Below are 22446 nucleotides of genomic sequence, written 5' to 3'. Positions count from 1 at the left end.
TGTGACTACAGTGGGCAAGAAGAAACAATAGAGCATGTTATGATATATTGTCAGAAATATGAGGCATAAAGGTGTATGACTCAAAATCTCAGAAAAATAAATACTATTTGATTTAATAGATATTCTACAAAAGAACTCAATTGAGTGTTATAAAATCTTATTTCAGTATCTTAGAGTAACTAATTTGATTGAGAAGGTTTGAGGGTTTTTTGTTTTTGTTTTTGTTTTTTTTGGGGGGGGGGTTTAGGAGGGAATAGTGTAACTAATAGACATTCTGATCCACACTCCATACCAATTAGTGGCGATAATGCCCTAATTCGTTGTTTGCCAACCGCCAATAAACATGAAGAAGTAGTAGTAGTAGTAGTACTAGTAGTAGTAGTAGTACTAGTAGTAGTAATGTCAGTACTAGTAGTAGTACTAGTACTACTTTCGGAGCTAGCGACCTGATTGGAGACAAAACGGTCAATCAGGATTACGTTCTGTAAGACTTTGGTTGACTGAGCCAATCACAGGCTTGGAGAAAGTAATCCTGATTGGCTGTTTCGCTTCCAATCAGGCTGCTTCTACAAGAAGAAAGAGGGATTTTCGATTTAGCCGCTGCAATAGCTGAAGAGCATGACGAAATCACATAGTGATAACAGCAACACTCCGCCACAATGTCAGGTGAGTTGAGATTTATCAGGTTTTTATTTGCGGCCCCTTTGATGAAGGTGCTGCGGGCTACTACTAAACTAGCAGGAACTATGAGACGTAGCTGTAGAGCTTAAGCTAACCTAACGGCTACTGTCCAGAATAGCGGATTTTTCTTACTGAGGAACCTTAGCCTAATTATGTGGCAGTTTCATGTCTAATTGTTGCAAGTTTAACTTAAAACATCTTAACGTTACATCTTGAATTGATTTAGGGTCATAGTGCAGTTGAGTCAGCAGCTAGAAACCTGGTACCTTTGTTGCTTGACACTGTGGCTACAAATGGTTCACCGAAGCCTACAGAGATTGGACAGTCAGAGCCTAGAAAAGTAATTGTCCAGCAAGAGATGACAAGGTTTGTGCTTGCTTATTCACTCATATTTTTTCATTTGCTTTTTTTTTTGGTGAATGCAATGTTCTCATTTGGTTTGTCTGTCATTTTAACCAAGAAGACGTTTTAAATTCAAATATGAGAGACAGGACTGACAAAAGTTTTTAATAGCGTTAGGAAAAAAATTCTGTTTTTATGCAACACTTCATTAACCTCATACATTTTTGCCGTACAGAACTTTTCCTGGATATTTCGAATCAAACTTCTGTCATGGTAAAAGGAGGTGTTTAACTTCCACCAAGCAGCAGCTTAAGACAACCAACAAGACCACTGCCCTCAATTTTTATCTGCTGCCAAAAAAAACATCCCACACACCTTTGCCAACTGAGGAGCTTGAACTCCTCCAAGCTGGCATGGGAAGACAAACAGTGTCCATTCCTGAAGACAGTAACCATGCAGAGGTGCAGTTGTTAGTCCAGTTGTTTGACTTGGAATTATAGTTGATCATTAGAAGACACATTAGCATAACTCATATGCCACTGTCCTTATTTTACTGTTTTCTCCCTCTCTCTCTCGCTACTGTGTTGTGAACCAAGATTTCAAGGCTCTTGGCTGAAACCTTTCCAAAAATGGAAGATCTTTGTGGAGGATGGCTTTTGCATAAGGCAACAGGTTTGTAAGACCAAGTTTTTTTTCGTGTGTGTTTTTTGTATTTCCTGTGTATCACATCCCACTCTCCAATGTTGTTAATTAATTGTAGTTGTACATTGGTGCTTATACTGCATTGATTACTAGTTGTAAGCATTAGAGATGGTAGACTGATGACAAAATGACATTTTTCTCTTCTACAAAATACAGATTCTTTTTTGTTTGGGTTTTTTTTTCTCCCATCTCTCTTTCTCTCAATAAAGGTGGCAGTGGTCAACAAAAGCTTACTGTATTTCCACCAGAAACAGAGGGGTATTCTGTCAGAGCTCTGAAAGCTGTGTCAGCAGGTGGCAAAGCCACTTTTTACATAGTGCCACTTCAGGAGACATTAGACACATCTCTGCCTCCTGATTCACAGCACTTTTCAAAGATGCCAAAGAAAACATGTTACCAGTGCAATGAAGTGATACCTCTGCAGATGCTTACAGTACACATTAAGACAAATTGTATTCTGATGAGAGTGGTGAGGAGGTGAGAGCAAATTGTTTTTGTTTCGAGTATGATGGAAATGACAAAACATACATTTTTTTATTAAAATTACTGTTTTGTAAATCTGCAATACTCTTGAGTTATGCATTGTGGCAAGCAAGTGCAAGGTAAACCTAGCACATCACTAGAATCCAAAATCACTTTAGTTCAGTTTGGACCAATAATCTTTGTTTCAACTGCTTGTAACATGCAATTTTCCTTCAAATTTCAGGTGTTTTGTCCAATTCGCACCAAGGAATTTCTGGAAGATGAGATCACAGTCCATGCTAGTCTGTGTGGAGAGGAGTAATCTGTTTTGATCTACTCTCTTTATGATAAACTTTTTTTAAATGGAATACTGTCCATGTACACATATATGAAGTGTTCGATTTTTGAAAGTTTGTTTCATGAGCAGCTTTGAATGTACAGTGCCTTCAGCAAATGACAGCAGTCCATGTACACCTGCTCAAATTCCGGTATGCGCACCAGAAAGGTATGTTTTTTAAAATGAGCTTTGCATAAGTTCAAATACAGACTCATGCAGAACCACTTGTATAAGTTGTGCACCCATCATTTGCACAATCCACATTGTTATCCAAAGGAGTTGAATCAAGTGCAACTGGACTTGGTATATATCCATGAAGACGTTTTGCCTCTCATCCAAGAGGCTACCTCAGTTCGTGCCTTTTTGACTACACAAAGCTAGTGTGGCAAAGACTAGCTTTGAACACTTTACCAAATCTGCATTCACTCCTTCTTTATAGCCTGATAGTTTTCATGATGATGAACTGCCAACCACATTTCAGTGAAAAGGGGACATCTAGGGAGAGAACTGAGAGTAAGATCACCAACTGTCTGCAAGATTTCTTCCAGGAGCTTGAAATATCAGGTATGATGCTATACACTATTAGATACATAGAGCATCATATGAATGTTTTACTACACTGCTCAAAAAAATAAAGGGAACACATAAGCAATGCAATGTAGCTCCAAGTCAATCACACTTTTGAGATATCAACCTGTCCAGTTAGGAAGCAACACTGATTTGTGAATCAATTTCACCTGTTGGTAAATTGTCTAATTTCCACCTGGTGGAAATTAGACAATTTGCAAGACAACCCCTATAAAAGGAATGGATTTGCAGGTGGTGGCCACAGACCATTTGCCTGTCCTCATCTTTTCTGGCCGATCTTTGGTTAGTTTTTCATTTTGCTAGTGCCCTCACCACTAGAGGTGGCATGAGGTGGTATCTGCAACCTACAGAAGTTGCTCAGGTAGTGCAGCTCATCCAGGATGGCACATCAATGCGTGCTGTGGCAAGAAGATTTGATGTGTCTCCCAGCACAGTCTCCAGAGCATGGAGGAGGTACCAGGAGACGTGGAGGGGGCCGCAGGAGGACAACAACCCCGCAGCAGGACCGCTATCTGGTCCTTTGTGCAAGGAGGAACAGGAGGAGCACTGCCGGAGCCCTACAAAACGACCTTCAACAGGCCACTAATGTGCAGGTTTCTGCTCAAACAGTGAGAAACAGAATGCATGAGGATGGTATGAGGGCCCGACGTCCACAATTGGGGCCTGTGCTCACAGCCCAACACCGTGCAGCCCGATTGACCTTTGCCACAGAACATCTTGGTTGGCAGATTCGCCATTGGCGCCCTGTGCTCTTCACAGATGAGAGCAGGTTCACACTGAACACATGTGACAGACGTGAGAGAGTCTGGAGACGCTGTGGAGAACATTCTGCTGCCTGCAACATCCTCCAGCATGACCGGTTTGGTGGTGGGTCAGTGATGGTCTGGGGAGGCATATCCTTGGAGGGCCGCACAGACCTCTACGTGCTAGCCAGAGGTACCATGACTGCCATTAGGTACCGGGATGAGATCCTCAGACCCATTGTCAGACCATATGCTGGTGCAGTGGGCCCTGGGTTCCTGCTCATGCATGACAATGCTCGTCCTCATGTGGCCAGAGTGTGTCAGCAGTTCCTGTATGTCGAGGGCATTGATGCTATGGACTGGCCTGCACGTTCCCCAGACCTGAATCCAATCGAGCACCTCTGGGACATCATGTCTCGTACCATCCGCCAACGCGATGTCACACCACAGACTGTCCAGGAGTTGACCGATGCCCTGATCCAGGTCTGGGAGGAGATCCCTCAGGAGACCATCCGTCGTCTCATCAGGAGCATGCCCAGACGTTGTAGGGAGGGCATACAGGCACGTGGAGGCCACACACACTACTGAGCCTCATTTTGAATCGTCTTGAAGAATTTCCACAGAAGTTGGATCAGCCTATGTTCTCATTTTCCACTTTGATTTTGAGTATGATTCTGAATCCAGACCTTAATGGGCTAATGATTTTGATTTCCATTGATCATTCTTAGGTTATTTTGCTCTAAACACATTCCTCTGTCTAATACATAAAGATTTTCAGCTGAAATATTTCATTCATCGAGGTCTATATTGTGTTTTTAGGTGTTCCCTTTATTTTTTTGAGCAGTGTAGTTTAATGTGCAGAGCACATGTGGGCACGTCTTGTTTTTTCTGATGCAGCCACGCCTTAGTCACACCGTGAGAACTATATTTGTGAATGAACATATATAAAATACATCAATAAATTATACAGTACATATCATGAAAACAAATGAAAATACAAAATGACGCTGAGCGCGAACATGAAACAAAGGCATTCAATACCTCGTTTGCCGCTTGTCTTGAAAAGAGGTTCTTTAGCGGAGCGGATATGTAACATTTTTTACTAAAAGCGTGCAAATCTGGATAAAAGCATGAAAATGGGAAGTCCACGGTGGTGTAGCGGTCTAAGCATCGGCTTTCTGTCGATGCAGTTGCCCACTGGGGACTGGGGTTCGCGTCCCGGTCTCGTCAGATCTGACTATGGCCGGACTCGATGAAGCAGCAATCATTGGCAACGCTGTCTTCGGGAGGGGGGCGTAGTCGGCTTGTGTTCGTCACGTGAATGCGTCTCTGTGTGTGTCTGAAAAAACAATGATTTGGCCTGGAGTCGCCTTGTCGCGAAAGTGGGGAGGCGGTCTCCTTCGAGACTGCTGGCCGGAGAGATGCAGTTGGCGAACGCATGCACTATGAGGGTGGGTGTTTGAATTAAAATAGGGATCGATTGGCCACTAAATTGGGAGAAAATCAGAAATAAATTCTAAAAAAAACATGAAAATGGGTACATGGGGGTTTTAGAGTATGCTGATTTCAAAAATAGTGGGAACCACGACGTCACGCCAACGGTTCCCGCCGAAAATTAAAAATTCAAGGTGGCTGCCATGAAACATGTTTTTTTGCCAATAAATCAGCCATAAATACTGTGATTGCTATGATTAAAAAGCATATACCCAGGTTTTTGGGGTCAACAAATGCAATAAAACATATCTCAAATCTGTTAAAGTACATCCTAATGCAAAAAAAAGAACATCCATGGACCATGGGATTTATCTCTAAGAGTGACTCCACATAGTCAAGGTATATCTGTTCACGCTGTGATCTGAGGAACTGCAAGTACAGGAGTTCCAACTGCCAAACTCTGCACCAGTAATCGAATTGAGGATGCTGAAGCCATCAGCTTACACCAGTCATCAAAGGGTAGACGTTCATCATCTGGTGTGTTGTCTTGATACTCAGCATATGCCCTATGGATAAGAATGTGCACGGCTGCGGCTGATACTTGATGTGCCCACTGACCTCTGGATGTATGTGAACCTCTCTGGACATCCTCTGCACGCCCCTCAGTTGTGACATTGGCTGAGGCCATCACGTAGGTCCAACCACTCCTACTGAGCCAGTCACCAATGACAATTAACATGGCCATCTCGATATGGAGTCCCCTCATCAGTAAAACGTATTGTTTTTCCCCATACTCGTCTGGCCATTTCCACTGAATTCTCTTTGCTAAAGCATATAAAGGCTGATCTACAGTGATCACTGGTATTTGGCCAGGATTGACACTGGTATTTGGCCAGGATTTGATTATTTTAATTTTTTTGGCATGAAGATGTACCTTAACTGATTCAACATGTTTTTTATTGCATTTGTTAACCCAAAAACTCTAGGTATAGTCTTTTTAATCATAACAATCACAGTATTTATGGCTGATTTGTTGGCAAAAACGTGTTTTATGGTGGCCATTTTGAATTTTTTATTTTGGGCGGGAACCGTTGGAGTGACATCGTGGTTCCCACTAATTTTGAAATCAGCATACTCTCAAACCCCCATGTACCCATTTTCATGCTTTTATCCAGATGTGCACACCTCAGTCACTTATCCGCCCAGCTACTTACGTCCTTGGGAGTCTTTCAAAAGTTTCTTTTGACTGTCTACTTTGGCTTCAGACGTCAATAATTTACTTTTAATATAATATATGCAGCACTTGAAAACCTTTTATTCTGCGAAATAGTCTCCACATGGTTCACCAGCAATGACAGGAAATGCATTTCTCTCATCGTAGATGTTAGGACCCAAGCGTTGTGTCAGGCTGCCCTTTATATGCCTGAGAGTGTGCCTTATTGTATTTTAACTGTAACAAATGAATTTACTGTCCACCAAATCACATCAGATTTAAGTTTTAACCTTACGTCAAATAAGTTATTGTATGAAATTATGGAATTGTAGTGGTTATAGGGATACATAATTCCCCTTATTGAGCTAGTAGGAACATTGGTTTACAGCTGCTGTTTTCTCGGTTCGGGTTTACTGTAATACACTTCCGCTGCGTGGGTTTTTGTGTTGTTGTTGTAATGGTGAAGGAATAAATGGTGCACGTTGTGTAGCCAAAAGAGAAAGTTGTCACGACTCCTGCTTGAGCTCCTCTACACTGGTGACCCCGACGTTTGTCTCTTGGTAGTTATCAGAGACAATCTTTTAGATGAACATGGTTGACGAAATCAGCGCGGTTTCTCTCAAATTGCCAGAGTTCTGGGAGTCATCGGCAACGACATGGTTCGCCCAGGCGGAAGCGCAGTTTGCTATCCGCAAAATAACAGACGATGTTACTAAATACTACTATGTGGTATCGGCGCTCGGGTGTTCGACTGCAACTAGAGTGGTGAGTCTCCTTACAAATCCTCCGGCGGCAGACAAATACAAGGGGCTCAAAGATCACCTCTTGAAGATTTTTGAACTTTCCGACGCCGAGAGGGACCACCGTCTCTTTTCTCTGCAAGGCTTGGGCGACAGCAAGCCATCCGAGCTCATGAACAAAATGCTGAATCTGCTGGGACTGGCACACACACCTGATTTCTTTGTCCAACTGTTTCTGCGACAACTGCCTGCTCAGGTGCGGGCCGCTTTGGCTAACACCAGCATTACCGATTGCCGCAAGCTAGCTGAAGAAGCTGACAAGTTCTTCCTGGCCAGCCAACAGCAGCACTGCGCATCCGCGCTCACCCCTGCCCACCCCCACACGCCACCACCTGGTGACTCCATGGTGGTCGCCGCGGCAACCCCCAGTCGGCAACAGGAGCCCGGCCTGTGCTTTTACCATGCAAAGTTCGGGGCCAAGGCGAAAAAGTGCAACTCCCTGTGCAATTTCAGCTCGTCGGGAAACGCCAAGGCCGGTGCTCACTAGTGGCCATGGGCGTCGGCGTGGAGGACAACAGGCTATTTTTCCTGCAAGACTCCATCTCGGGGCGGCGTTTCCTATGCGACACTGGGGCGCAGAGGAGTGTCATACCTGCATCGAGTGTGGACGCCCTGTCGGGCGCTCACGGCCCTCCCATGGAAGCTGCTAACGGCAGCTCTATCCGTACGTACGGCACGAGGCACATTGACATGTGTTTTAACGGACAGTGGTTCAGCTGGGATTTTGTCACCGCCAACGTGGCATTTCCCCTCCTCGGTGCAGATTTCCTTTGTGCTCATGGGCTGCTGGTGGACATCAGGAATTGACGCCTGATTGACGCCGTCACCTTCGCTTCACACGCGTGTGCACTCAGGGATACAGGCTCCGTCAGGCTGTCCAGCATGCTCTCCAACGAGGACGTGTTTCTCCATCTTCTCTCCGAGTTCCCTGACCTCACTCAGCCCACATTCTCGTCATCTACGACCAAACATGGGGTTGAGCACCACATCATCACCGCCTCGACCCAACCAAGCTCTCTGTCGTCAAGACAGAGTTTGAGAACATGGAGCGCCTTGGCATCATCCATCGCTCCAGCAGCCCGTGGGCTTCACCTCTCCACATAGTGCCTAAGCCTGGCGGTGGGTGGCGTCCATGTGGTGACTACTGTCGGCTCAATGACGCAACAACACCGGACCGCTACCTGGTCCCTCACATCCAAGATTTCTCCGCCCACCTGGCTGGGAAAGTGATCTGTTCCAAGGTGGACCTCGTCCGTGGATACCATCAGGTGCCCGTCCATCCCGCTGATGTCCCCAAAACGGCTGTGACAACTCCGTTCGGACTGTTCGAGTTCCTGCGCATGCCGTTTGGGCTCAAGAACACCGCGCAGTCCTTCCAACGCCTCATGGACTCAGTGTTGCGGGACCTGCCTTTCCTCTTTGTGTACCTGGATGACATCCTGGTCGCTAGCGCCTCCGTGTCCGAGCACTTGTCCCACCTCAGAGCCCTTTTCGAGAGGCTCAACCTGCATGGGTTGATAGTTAACCCGGCCAAATGCCGGTTTGGTCTGAGCACCATCGACTTCCTGGGCCACCGGGTCACCAAGGACGGGGCGGCCCCCCTTCCATCTAAGGTGGAGGCCGTCGCAGACTTTCCACGCCCACACATGGCCCAGTCCCCCCGGGAGTTCATTGGCATGATGTCCTTCTACCACCGGTTCATCACCCGGGCTGCTGACTCCTCAGCCCCCAAACACGCCGTGGACTGGTCTGCAGAGAGGGACAAGGCTTTTAAGGATGTGAAGGCCGCCCTGGCTGACGCGGCGATGCTGGCACACCCTGTGTCTGGAGCGCCCATCGCCATCACGACGGATACTTTGAACTATGCTGTCGGCACGGTTTACGAGCAGTGGGTGAGCAGCGCGTGGCAGCTGCTTGCCTTCTTCAGCTGGCAGTTGAACCTGAGAGAGCGCAAATACAGCACCTTTGATCATGAGCTGCTTGGCCTTTTCCTCGCTGTTAGGCACTTTCGTTTCCTACTGGAGGGCCGTCCGTTCACGGCTTTCGTCGATCACAAACCGTTGGTGTTCGCGATGGCCAAGGTGGCAGAGCCGTGGTCAGCCCGCCAGCAGCGACAGTTGGCCTACATCTCAGAGTTTACCACCGACGTGAGGCATGTCGCTGGGAAGTCCAACCCGGTCGCCGACTGTTTCTTCCGGGCCATTGCTGGGGCCGCCCATTTGGGACTCGACTACAGCCAGATGGCGGCTGACCAGGCTGCCGACCCAGGAGAGCAGGCATGCAGGACCGCCGTCACAGGGCTGCAGTTGGAGGCTGTGGTTCTCGACGACGCCGGCGCTACGCTCCTGTGCGACGTCTCTACGGGTCAGCCCCGACCCGTCATTCCGACTGCTTGGAGGCGGTGGGTCTTCGACGCAGTCCATGGGCTGTCTCACCCTAGCAGAAAGCCTTCACAGAGGTTGGTGGCGGCAAAGTTTGTCTGGCATTGACTCAAAAAGGATGTGAGGGACTGGGCTGACACCTGTGTGGAGTGCCAACGCTCCACAGTGCTCCGGCACGTCAAAGCGCCCCTGATACCTTTCACGGTACCTGAGAGGAGGTTCGACCACGTGAATGTGGACCTGGTAGGCCCCCTCCCGTAGTTTCACATACCTGCTCACCATGGTCGACAGGACCATGTGATGGCCAGAGGCCATCCCGCTTTCGTCCACGACAGCGCCTGAGGTTGCCCGAGCGTTCATCGGAACCTAGGTTGCCCGCTTTGGCACCCCATCTGACCTCTCCTCGGACAGAGGGCCGCAATTCACGTCAGCGCTCTGGGAGGAGATCGCCGTGGGTTTAGGGGTGAGGCTGCATTGCACCACAGCGTATCACCTTCAAGCTAATGGATTGGTCGAGAGGTTCCATTGCTCGATGAAGGCCGCATTGCGGGCTACCCTCAAGGATGACCGCTGGGTCGACAAACTGCCTTGGGTCATGCTTGGGCTCAGGACGGCCCCCAAGGAGGACCTCCAGTCCTCATCCGAACTGGTCTACGGACAGCCACCTCGGGTCCCGGGGGATTTCCTTCCCACCGCCACAGCTCCCTGGTCCGCCAGCTGCCAAAGGACTGCACTGCAGGAGGAAGCCAGGGCTTTTGCACCGGTCCCCACTTCTCAGCATGGCGGCTCTCAGTCCTATGTCCCCACGGAGCTGCGGTCGGCGGAGTATGTTTTCATCCGTCACGACGTGCACCGTGGTCCCCTGCAGCCACCCTACGACGGCCCATTTCGGGTATGGGACACTGGAGATAAGCACTTTGTGGTGGAGGTTGGCAGCAGGCTGGAGCGGGTTTCTGTGGACCGCCTCAAGCCTGCTCACCTGGACTTAGACCGCCCTGTTGGTCTGGCCCTGCCCCCATGGCGGGGGCGCCCCCCGGCCCTGCCCCCCTCCCTTTTCCCGGTCCAGCTGTGAGGACTCTGCTGCTTTGCCTGCGGTTAACCAGCCCCCAGCTCCTGTTCAGCGGAGCCGTTGGGGCAGAGAGATCCGCCCCCCTCGCCACACTGACTTTTCGTATTAAGGCGAATTCTGGGGGGACGTGTGTAGTCGTTATAGGGATACATAATTCCCCTTATTGAGCTAGTAGGAACGTTGGTTTACAGCTGCTGTTTTCTCGGTTCGGGTTTACTGTGATACACTTCCGCTGCGCGGGTTTTTGTGTTGTTGTTGTAATGGTGAAGGAATAAATGGTGCACGGTGTGTAGCCGAAAGAGAAAGTTGTCACGACTCCTGCTTGAGCTCCTCTACAGAATCAATTATGAATCATGAACATAGAGCATTTATGCAACAGCACAATGTGCTTGTGTGTGTGAATGTTTGTGTGTGTATGTTTGTGGGGTGTGCTCCAACAGATTAAGCCAGACAGTGATATCATTTCCTTCTCTTTCATTCTTTTCTTATTTCTATCTCTCTTTCCCTCTCTCTGTGTTTCTCAGCCCTTAATGAAGCAATTAGTGAGTATGATGATAGATGTCGACTCCTTAGGAGTTAGTTCTCCATCGGGACCAAAAATTGGAGAACATCCTGGTGGAAACTGGCACAGACACCCGACGTCTCAGGCTCATCGACTTCGTTTGCGGCTGCCTCCTGAAAAAAGGACCTTACACAAATTGCTCTGGTACACTTCCTGAGTTCAATTTGTTGTGTTTCATGTTTGCCCATGTCTTTATCCTTCTCTGCTGGACAATGTCCAAGTATGAAGTACTTACTGTTAAAGTTACACAATGCGTGAACTGCCCACTTTGGCCCTCTTTCATCATTACCATTTCTCTCTCTCTCTCTCCCTCTCTCTCTCTCTCTCTCTCTCTCTCTCTCTCTCTCTCTCTCTCTCTCTCTCTCTCTCTCTCTCTCTCTCTCTCTCTCTCTATGTATTTTAGGCACCACCCTATACACTCCACCAGAATGGTTCATGTTTGGTTGCTACAGAGCAGGTCCATGCACTGTGTGGCAGTTGGGTGTGTTGCTGTATGATATTCTCCGTGGAGTGCACCCATTCGGCAGCAGTAGGGAAATCGTTTCTGACGAACCTAACATCAGTGACAAGCTGTCCCCATGTAAGATGAACATGTGCAAACTTAGATGCATGCAAACAGGATCGATCTCTCTCTCTCTCTCTCTCTCTCTCTCTCTCTCTCTCTCTCTCTCTCTCTCTCTCTCTCTCTCTCTCTCTCTCTCTCTCTCTCTCACACTCACACACACACACACACACACACTGTATAGGGTTGTTTGATCCTTGTCTTTCTCTCCAGATTTTCAGGATTTGCTGCAGAAGTGTCTGTCCAAGTGTCCCCTAGAACGACCCACCTTGGAGGGGCTGCTGCTCCATCCCTGGCTGAACTGATTCAGCCCTGCTCATCTGTGTCTGATAATACTCAAATAAAAATATGTTACCAAAATGAATCCTGAAATAAAAAGAAGCATTTTTTCTTGATGGATGCTTGTCGGAGTAACATCTTAATAACTATTTGTCAATTAAGATGCTTCTTTAAATGTACACAACACAATTACTTATTTTGTCTTGAAAGCAGGTAAGGAAACTATTACTGATTGTGGGAGAATACAACAGCTGCCAGGGATTGCGGCGGGCCTGTATTTTCGAAACTAATCAGATGGTGCCACCTAGGGGTTGATGCTTTTCCATGCATTATGTTTCAGAATATGGTGGTCAACAAGTTGTGGCCAGCAAATGAGACTAATACTAATAACTTACAAATGACTGACTTGATTTGTGCTTCTTCTTTTTTTCTCTTTTTTTTCTTACCTTTTAAACTTGGGTTAGGTGGATCCATTAGTCCCGTTTTCATGTCTTAATTTCTGTTAGGATTAGTTTACCCTTCTTTTTTGGTAGTGGGGCCATGTGTGGTCCACTGGCCCCCAGAGTGGGAGCTGGGCCTTGTCCTAAGATAGTACAGCTGAAATACTCGGAATCAATGTAGTACACTAATTAGTCTGGCGCCTGGGGCCCTGGCCTTTACAGGCTTTTTCATCACATTCTATCTTTTGTGGTGTTATCAGTGTGTGTGTGTGTGTGTGTGTGTGTGTGTGTGTGTGTGTGTGTGTGTGTGTGTGTGTGTGTGTGTGTGTGTGTGTGTGTGTGTGTGTGAGAGAGATGGAAGAGGAAAGAAAGAAAAGGAGGGAGGTCATACACACAAAGATCATATACAATGTTATCTTTTCATTTAGCAGACACCTTTATCCAAAGCAATGTACATCTGAGCGTTAATACAATACAAGCAAGGATCTAGTCAGGAGACGACAACGTAAGTAAGTGCCAAAAAAAATTAGGTTCAAGTCTGATAGAACATAGGTGTCAACAGGCATAGATTTTTTTCCATATTAATACCATCAGGTGTGGAGATGTTCATGAAAGAGCCGGGTCTTTAGCTTCTTAAAGATGGCGAGGGACTCAGCAGATTGAATGGAGTTTAGTAACTCGTTCCTCACTGGGGAACTACAGAAGAGAAGAGTCTGGCTAGTGACTTAGGGCCTCATTGTGGCGGAAGTGCCAGGTGCCTTTCTTTGGCAGAGTGTAGTGAGCGGGACTGAGTGTAGACCCAAATGAGGGAGTTCAGGTAGGCGTATCAGTGCACATTGATTGTTTGCACTTTCCTTGCTATCCCACCTATAATGGCTGTGTGTGGGCTCAATAGATAGCTCAAGATGGGCCAATGCTGCTGAAGGTGATGCTCACTGTTGACATCTGTCTACTGGTTATCTGCCTTTTTTGTTATTGCAAAGGTAATGCCATTATAATGATATAGTACACAATGGTATTAGACAGTGGAAGAGAACAAAAAACTTTTCAATGTGCCATCATCAAGTTAACAAAACAGACTACAAATCAACATGCATGGATATTAATTGTGGAGTCCCACAGGGGTCAGTATTGGGCCCTAAATTATTTGTTCCTAATATCAATGACATACATATGGATCAAGTCTATTGAAATTCATTTTATTTGCGGGTGACACAACCATTTTTTGTTCCGGCCAGAATTTACAGGAGCTTTTGGGGTTGATCACAGCTGAAATTAAAAAGTGAAAAATGTGGTTTAGCAGAAACAAATTATCATTAAATCTGAACAAAACTAAGTTTGTTATTTGGAAATCGTAAAACAGACGCACAAGTAAAAGCAATGATCAACAATATTATCACTGAAAGAGGGGGTCCGCGGTGGTGTAGCGGTCTAAGCATCGGCTTTCTGTCGATGCAGTTGCCCACTGGGGACTGGGGTTCGCGTCCCGGTCTCGTTAGATCCGACTATGGCCGGACTCGATGAAGCAGCAATCATTGGCAACGCTGTCTTCGGGAGGGGGGCGTGTGTGGGGAAGCGTCTCCTTCGAAACTGCCGGCAGGAGAGATGCAGTTGGCGAACGCATGCAGTACCATGGTGGGTGTTTGAATTAGAATAGGGAGCGATTGGCCACTAAAGGGGAAAAATCAGAAATAAATTTTAAAAAAAAACACTGAAAGAGTATATGAAAATAAATATCTGGGTGTGATACTTGACCATAAAACCTGCTGGAAACCTAATATAAGATTCACTAGAACAAAAATGGCAAGTGTTGAAATAGAGTAATTTGACAATGGGTGTCGCTAATGCGCTTTACTGTCCTCTAGTGTCTGCTTGTAGTTCTGGTTTGACTTTCTGAATAAACATGTGAAAGAGCAATAAGTTATGGGCCCAAAGCGTCGCTAAAAGGCTGTTTTACACAGAGTTGTGTGTGAGATAAACGGTTTTGCGGAATTCACAATGGAAGATAAGCTGTTTATTGACAAGCTGAGCGGACCATAGAACTGGGCAACATGGAAATTTCAGATGGAACACTTGCTGAAAGCGAAAGGACTATGGGGCAGGCTAATGGCGACGGAAATCCTAGCCGCAGGTGCTAATGCACACGCACAAGCTGAATTCACGAAACGGAGAGAGAAGGCATTCTCTGTGTTAGTGCTGAATGTAAGTACACCAACGCTTACCAGCTCGCTTACATCATTGAGCTCACAGTCCCCTGGGAGGATGCAGTCGATGAAGCGTACGAGCGTAAGAAGCTGCGGTACGCCAACCTAGCAGCCGAAGCAGAGGACAGAGGCTGGAAGGTGAAGGTGCGCCCTGTGGAGGTGGGTTGTAGGGGCTTTGTTGCCAGCTCCACAGCAAAACTCCTGAGGGAACTAGGAGTCAGGGGGCAGGCCCACAGGAGAGTGATCAAAGAGCTAGCCAACACTGCTGAGAGGACTAGCCACTGGATCTGGCTCAAAAGGAGAGACGCCGTCTGGGCTGCCAGGGTGAACAGCTAACCACAGGTCACACACCCAGGACCGATCAACCTGTGGTGGGCCTGCCTCAGCGGAGGGTGTCTTGTGATAAAAGGCCGAAACACCCTGTGATGCTGAGGTACACAACTGATGATGTGTCCTGGTGGTGGCAATGTCACCTTGGCAGACATCTCCAGTTTGATCTCCACTGAATCTGTTGCAGTGCAAACACTAGGGATTTTAACAACCAATCCTTTTTTTGAATCGTGAATATCTGGAGTAAACCAGTGACCGCTGCGAAAGGGCAGCTGACAATCAAGGAAAGACCAGATGACGGCCTGGAAAGACTGCTGACAGGAGGGAATAGACCCCAACGGGGCCGGTATGGGCTAGCGACTCATACTAGCAGGATCCAACGCTAGTTAGCGTTCCTGGATCCACCCAATATTGCTACGAAAACTTTAAGGAGAAGAATACCCCCAGAGTCTGCGAGAGCGGGGGCGCAAGATGACTCACAGGTGGATCACACGGTAACGGAACAAGGAAAGGATTTGACAACGAGTCGGATGACCAGCACTGCAACCGATGGATCATCAGCACTGGCAGGACAAAAGCTGCACAGCTGCATCTGTGGCTGGTCAAAGGTTACATCAGTGAAGGGTCTTAAGATCCATCAAGGCAAAAAGAAGTGCCTTAGTGAGCTCGGTAAGGGGCCTCGCATTGACCAATACTTCTTAAGAAGTAGGCCAAATCAGTCGAGTGAAGCCCGGAGGCAGGAGAACCCCCACAGTCCTCAGGGTATCAGCACCCCAGACGAAGCTCAATGTTGCATAGACCCTCCAGTGGACTCCGGTCTGGAGCCCGGCCAGCCACAGCCAGCAGCAGAGAGGAAGATGGAAGGAAGAAAACCTCAAATCCTGTGGCCCAAGTCCAGCCAGAAGATCGAGTGGGAGACCATCAACTCTGACCTTGTCCTCTTACTAGAGGGTCAAAAGGGAACAGTTGAAAGAAAACTGGAGAACATGGGAGCCATCATTTACAGCTATGGCGTAGAGAGATTTGGAGTGAAGGAGAAGATACCCAGTAGGCAGAAAGACCCTTCAACTCAGCTCAAATCCAGGAGACAGCGGGAAATTGACAGGTTGGTGAAGGAGAGAAGACAACTGAGGAAGCAGTGGAGGAAGGCCACAGAGGGAGAGAGGGTTGGGCTTGACGCACTGCAAGCTGAAATAAAGCAGCATTTGACAAAGCTGCGAAGAGCAGAACACCTCAGACGACAGCATAAGAGGAAAGAACGGGCTAGGACTCGTTTCTACAGCAACCCTTACAGCTTTGTCAAGAGCCTTTTTGACAGCAAGAAAAATGGGAGCCTTAGAGTCCCCATACGAGATCTGGAAGAGCACCTAAAGAAGACCTACTCTGATGTCCGGAGACATGAGCCAGTCACCATCCCGGATGACATGCCACCAATTCACCCACCTGACCACCATATGGACACAAGACCCCCCACATGGAGCGAGGTGGAGAGGACGGTAAAGCAGGCAAGATCGATGTCAGCTCCTGGGCCCAATGGTATCCAGTATAGACTCTATAAGAACACTCCTGGAGTCCCGAAATACCTCTGGAAGCTGATGAAAGTGGCATGGCAGAAAAGAGTCAACCCAGGGCATGGCGAAGAGCAGGAGGCATTCTGATCCCCAAGGAAAAGAACTCTTCCTGCATCAGCCAGTTTCGCCAGATCAGCCTTCTTAATGTAGAGGGAAAGATATTTTTTAGTGTGATTGCCCAAAGGCTCTCCACATTCCTGCAAAGAAACAACTTTGTTGATACATCAGTGCAGAAAGCCGGGATCCATGGCTTCTCAGGATGTCTGGAGCATGCTAATATCATCTGGCACCAGATACAAGCTGCCAAGAAAGAACGGAGAGACCTGCACGTGGTTTTCTTAGACCTTGCCAACGCTTTTGGATCAGTTCCTCAAGATCCTGTGGACGGCGTTTGATTTTTTCCATGTCCCCAAAAATATCACAGAGTTGGTCAAGACCTATTTTCAGGATCTCCAGTTCTGTGTCACAACACAGAACACCACCACCACTTGGCAACATCTGGAAATAGGCATTATGGCGGGCTGCACTATTTCCCCCCTGGCATTCATCATGGCAATGGAGCTCGTCATCCGTGCATCTCGATGGGTGGTGGGAGGCGAAAGGTCCAGGAATGGCCTGCGTCTTCCACCAATCCGGGCGTACATGGATGACTTGACCACCATAGCAACAACAAAACCATGCACCAGGCGCCTGCTGCAGAAACTCCAGGAGAACATCAAGTGGGCACGAATGGAGTTTAAACCAAGCAAATCTCGCAGCATCTCCATTGTCAAAGGCCAACTAGTAGATGAACGGTTCTGCATTAGTGATCAACCAATCCCCACGGTCCGGGAGAAGCCCATCAAGAGCCTCGGACGGTGGTACAATGCAGACCTCAAAGACACCCAGCAACTGGAGCAACTTCACCAGGATACAATCAGTGGCCTCAGGCAAATCAACAACACGGCACTGCCCGGGAAGCTGAAGCTTTGGTGCTTTCAGTTTGGGCTGCTACCCCGACTCATGTGGCCAATAACTATGTACGAAGTCTCGCAGGTGAGGAAGTGGCTTGGACTGCCAAGGTGCCTCAGCAGTGTTGGACTCTACGGCAATGGAGCCCTCGCACTGCCAATTTCCAGCCTGGTTGAGGAATTCAAATGTGCCAAAGTGAGGCTGGACATGTCCCTCACAGAATCCCGAGACCCAATAGTGAGAGGAGTTGCCCCAACCCTAGCAACAGGGAAGAAATGGACCCCGGCTGCAGCTGTACTGGAGGCGAAATCTGCCCTCCGCCACCGAGACGTAGTAGGCCATGTTCAACAAGGCAGAGGCGGCCTTGGCCTGGGAATAAAAACACCTACCTGGCAAAAGGCGACTACTACCGAACGGCGAACTATGGTGGTTGAGGAGGTCCGCCGACAGGAAGAAGCAGCCAGATGTGCTAAAGCCGTAGCACAAGCCAAACAGGGTCGCTGGATGAGGTGGGAGGGTGTTGAAAAGAGGAAACTCACATGGAGTGAGCTCTGGAGCATGGAATCAAACAGGCTGAGTTTCATCATCAAGGCCACATATGATGTCCTGCCCTCTCCCATAAATCTAAATCTCTGGTTTGGAGAGAATCCATCTTGCTCCCTGTGTACAGCCCCAGCAACCCTCAAGCACATCTTGGTTGGCTGCAAGACCAGCCTTACCCAAGGCAGATACACCTGGCGACACAATCAGGTGCTCAGGTGCTTGGCAGCTGAACTCGATTGCAAGAGGGTTTCCATCAATGCCCAACCCTTCAACAACCAGGAAGGGCCCCGGCGTTTCCCAGCTTTCATTCGAGAGGGGGATAAACTGAAGGCCAACCCTTCACTTCCCAACTTAGGCTCACTAAACTCAGCCAGGGATTGGGAAATGCGAGTGGACTTAGGCCAGAAGCTCATCTTCCCGACAGAGATCGCAACAACCACCTTGCGACCAGACCTCGTCCTCTGGTCCAACGCTTACCAGCTCGCTTACATCATTGAGCTCACAGTCCCCTGGGAGGATGCAGTCGATGAAGCGTATGAGCGTAAGAAGCTGCGGTACGCCAACCTAGCAGCCGAAGCAGAGGACAGAGGCTGGAAGGTGAAGGTGCGCCCTGTGGAGGTGGGTTGTAGGGGCTTTGTTGCCAGCTCCACAGCAAAACTCCTGAGGGAACTAGGAGTCAGGGGGCAGGCCCACAGGAGAGTGATCAAAGAGCTAGCCAACACTGCTGAGAGGACTAGCCACTGGATCTGGCTCAAAAGGAGAGACGCCGTCTGGGCTGCCAGGGTGAACAGCTAACCACAGGTCACACACCCAGGACCGATCAACCTGTGGTGGGCCTGCCTCAGCGGAGGGTGTCTTGTGATAAAAGGCCGAAACACCCTGTGATGCTGAGGTACACAACTGATGATGTGTCCTGGTGGTGGCAATGTCACCTTGGCAGACATCTCCAGTTTGATCTCCACTGAATCTGTTGTAGTGCAAACACTAGGGATTTTAACAACCAATCCTTTTTTTGAATCAGCCCAGTTGTACCTGATAACAAGCTGCCAGACTCCAAAAGAGGCGTGGAACATGCTGAAAGGACATTTTGAGAGAGATACTCTGGCAAATAAACTGTTTCTGAAGAAAAAATATTTCAGATGTGAAATGAAGGAAGGAGAAAGTTTAAATGAACATTTAAAACGAATGAAGGAACTGACTGATCAGCTAGGAGCAATAGGTTCTGTGACTGAAGAGGAAGACCAAATTATAACACTCTTGGGTAGTTTGCCACCAAGCTATGCTACAGTTGTCTCTGTGCTAAAAACAAAGATTGACAATTTGACACTGCAGTTTGTTCAGCAAGCATTAATAAATGAAGAGCAAAAGCGAGTGAATGCTAATGATAACTCCAGTGGTGCTACATCAGTTGTTACATCAGCCATGTCATCACAATTTCGTGGAGATATGCAGGCTAACTCCAAGGAAGTGGGAGCTGAAAGACCAAGCACGTGGAGATGATACAAATGTGGGAAAGAAGGACATATAAAGCGCAACTGTCCAAGTTGGAAAGAGAAAGAGAAAACCCACAAGGCCAAAAGCATGATGTGTGAAGATGCAGAAGATTCGTCTGAAAGTGCCTTTGTCGCAAGGCCACAACAGGTCGAATGGTTGATTGATTCGGGAGCATCAAAGCACATGACATGTGATAAAGAAATGCTTCAAGACTACCAGCAATTCTCAAAAGCACAGTCTGTGAAACTCAGTGACGGCAGGGTGGTTGACGCCCTAGGACTTGGCAATGTCAAAATGAGAATGACTTTCAAAGTAAGTGATGTAAAAAATGTCACAATGTATGACGTGCTGTATGTCCCAAAGCTATCTGAGAATCTATTCTCAGTGGGAGCTGTTACCAGAAAAGGAAATACGGTGCAGTTTAAGAAGTGTCGCTGCTACATACTTGGGAAAGATGGAACTCTTCAAGGAATGGGAACACAAAGATCTGACAGGCTGTATCAGCTGGGCGTCGAAGGTAGTTCATCTGTCTGTCATGGTGCATCAAGTGCATCAGTAGCAGCCAGCCTGTGGCACCAGCGCCTGGGTCACACCACCTAGCTGAAGGAACTAAAAGATCTGTTGAACGGAGTGGACTTCTCTGCAGAGAACGAGGTTCCTTTCTGTGAAGGATGTGTGGAAGGCAAGCTGTCTAGAAAGCCATACAAGCCAGTTGGAGAAATCCGCTCCAAACGCAAGTTGCAGCTGATCCATAGTGACGTCTGTGGTCCCATGCAGACTGAATCTATAGGTGGAGCAAAATATTTTGTGACTTTTATCGATGATTACTCTAGATGCTGCAAGGTATACTTTCTGAAACAGAAGAGTGAAGTCCTTCGCAAATTCAAGGAATTTGAGAAAACATTCTCCAATGAGTGTGGGCAGAACGTCACGGGACTGAGAACAGACAATGGTGATGAGTACACATCAAAGGAGTTTCAGGAATATTTGAAGGCTCAAGGTATCCACCATGAGATGACTGTACCTCACTCACCACAGCAAAATGGTGTTGCAGAAAGAAAAATAGGACATTAATTGAAGCAGCTAGAAGTGTGCTGTCTCATGCTAAGTTGCCAAAGATGTACTGGGCAGAGGCTGTAGCAACCCCAGCTTACATACAGAACAGGCTGCCCACATCTGTCCTGAAGCAAGAGACACCCTACGAGAAATGGTGTGGCAAAAAGTCGGACATGAGTCACATGAGAGTGTTTGGCTGTGTTGCTTATGCACATATCCCAGACATAGAGAAATTAAAACTGGACAAGAAGGCTTTGAAGCTTCGTTTCATGGGATATGCAAACAATGCAAAAGGCTATCGCCTGTTTGATGAAGAGAAAAGGAGGATTCTAATTCGTCGTGATGTCATCTTTAATGAATCAGACTTCGACTGGAAACAGGAAGTGGATGTGACCTGCTCAGAGAACGAGGTAACCATGAACACAGATGAGAGTGGAACACTAGATGACGAGGTCACTGTCGATGAAGCTGCTAGAGAAGGCAGCAGAATCAGAAGGGCTCCAAGGAGATATTGATATGATGAGTTTGCTGATATAGTGACTGTTGATCATTATGCCAATGTGTGTCGTGTCATAGAGCCAAGCCCAATGAAAGAAGCAATGATGAGTACTAATGCCCAACAAATGACATGAAGGCAGATATCTTGACCAAGCCACTGACTAAACAGAAGTTTGAATATCTTAGGAGAGAGATTGAGCTTTTCCCTATGTAATTCTGTTTACTGTAATAGGCACTGTTTTTCTGTTGAAAATGTTAAGAAAGCTGTAAGCAAGATAAAAGAAGTAAGAAAAGGAATCTTGCAAGTTTTTCCAGTTTAAAGATGTATTATCTTGACATTATTTGTGAAGGAGAGCACGGCTCTTAGTAATATAATTTAGTGTGAAGTGCCTTAATACCGTTGTAAAATTTAGTGGGGAGTGTTGTAATACAGTAATTTGACAATGAGTGTCGCTAATGCGCTGTACTGTCCTCTAGTGTCTGCTTGTAGTTCCGGTTTGACTTTTCTGAATAAACACGTGAAAGAACAATAAAGAGGATTGGAGTTCTGTGAAAGGCAAGGCACATTCTGGATCATAAAGCTTTGTACATTCTGTATCGTTCACTTGTAGTGCCATATTTGAATTACAGTGGGGCGGTATGGGGGAATACCTACAAAAGCAACCTACAATCATTATATGTACTACAAAAAAAGAGCAATAAGGATAGTAAACAATGTAGGATATAGGGAACACACTAACAAACTGTTTTTAAATTTATGGGCTATGAAGTTCACAGAACTGGTAGAATTAAAGATTGCACAAATGTTGTACAAAGCAAGACATAATCTACTTCCTGGCAACATACAATTGTTTTCAGATAGAGAGGGGGGTACAATTTAAGAGGAAAATTGAATTTTAAGAAACACTGTGTTCGTACCACTCACAAAAGTATGTGTATTTCAAATTATAGGGTAAGTTTGTGGAATGGTCTAGATGGAGAACTCAAGGAAAGCACAAGTTTAAATCAATTCAGAAAGAGGTACAACAAATATATTTTAAAGAGGTCCAAGGATGAGGAGAAGGTTTTGCTCCTCTCACGACCGTGACACCCATAGTGGATGCTGTTATTATTGTTTCTTGGAAATCATTGTTGTTTTTTCTTTTTTGTTTTTGTTGTTTCATTGCTTTTATTTTTATTACTTTTATTATTTTTTATTGAGTCA

At 47.0% G+C, this 22446-nt stretch overlaps 1 long non-coding RNA gene across 1 annotated transcript; it reads left to right on the top strand.

The window, feature by feature from the left end:
- Positions 1–2935: 2935 nt before the first annotated feature.
- LOC130113502 (uncharacterized) lies at positions 2936–11853 on the top strand. The gene is made up of 3 exons (XR_008810301.1): positions 2936–3088; positions 11277–11458; positions 11718–11853. It is a non-coding gene; the product is annotated as an uncharacterized LOC130113502 (long non-coding RNA).
- The last annotated feature ends 10593 nt before the right edge of the window (positions 11854–22446 follow it).

The sequence above is a fragment of the Lampris incognitus genome, chromosome 5, assembly GCF_029633865.1.
Source record: "Lampris incognitus isolate fLamInc1 chromosome 5, fLamInc1.hap2, whole genome shotgun sequence".
Lineage (NCBI taxonomy): Eukaryota > Metazoa > Chordata > Actinopteri > Lampriformes > Lampridae > Lampris > Lampris incognitus.
Note: the sequence above shows the minus strand (reverse complement) of the source record. Positions and strands in the feature narration are given on the sequence as shown.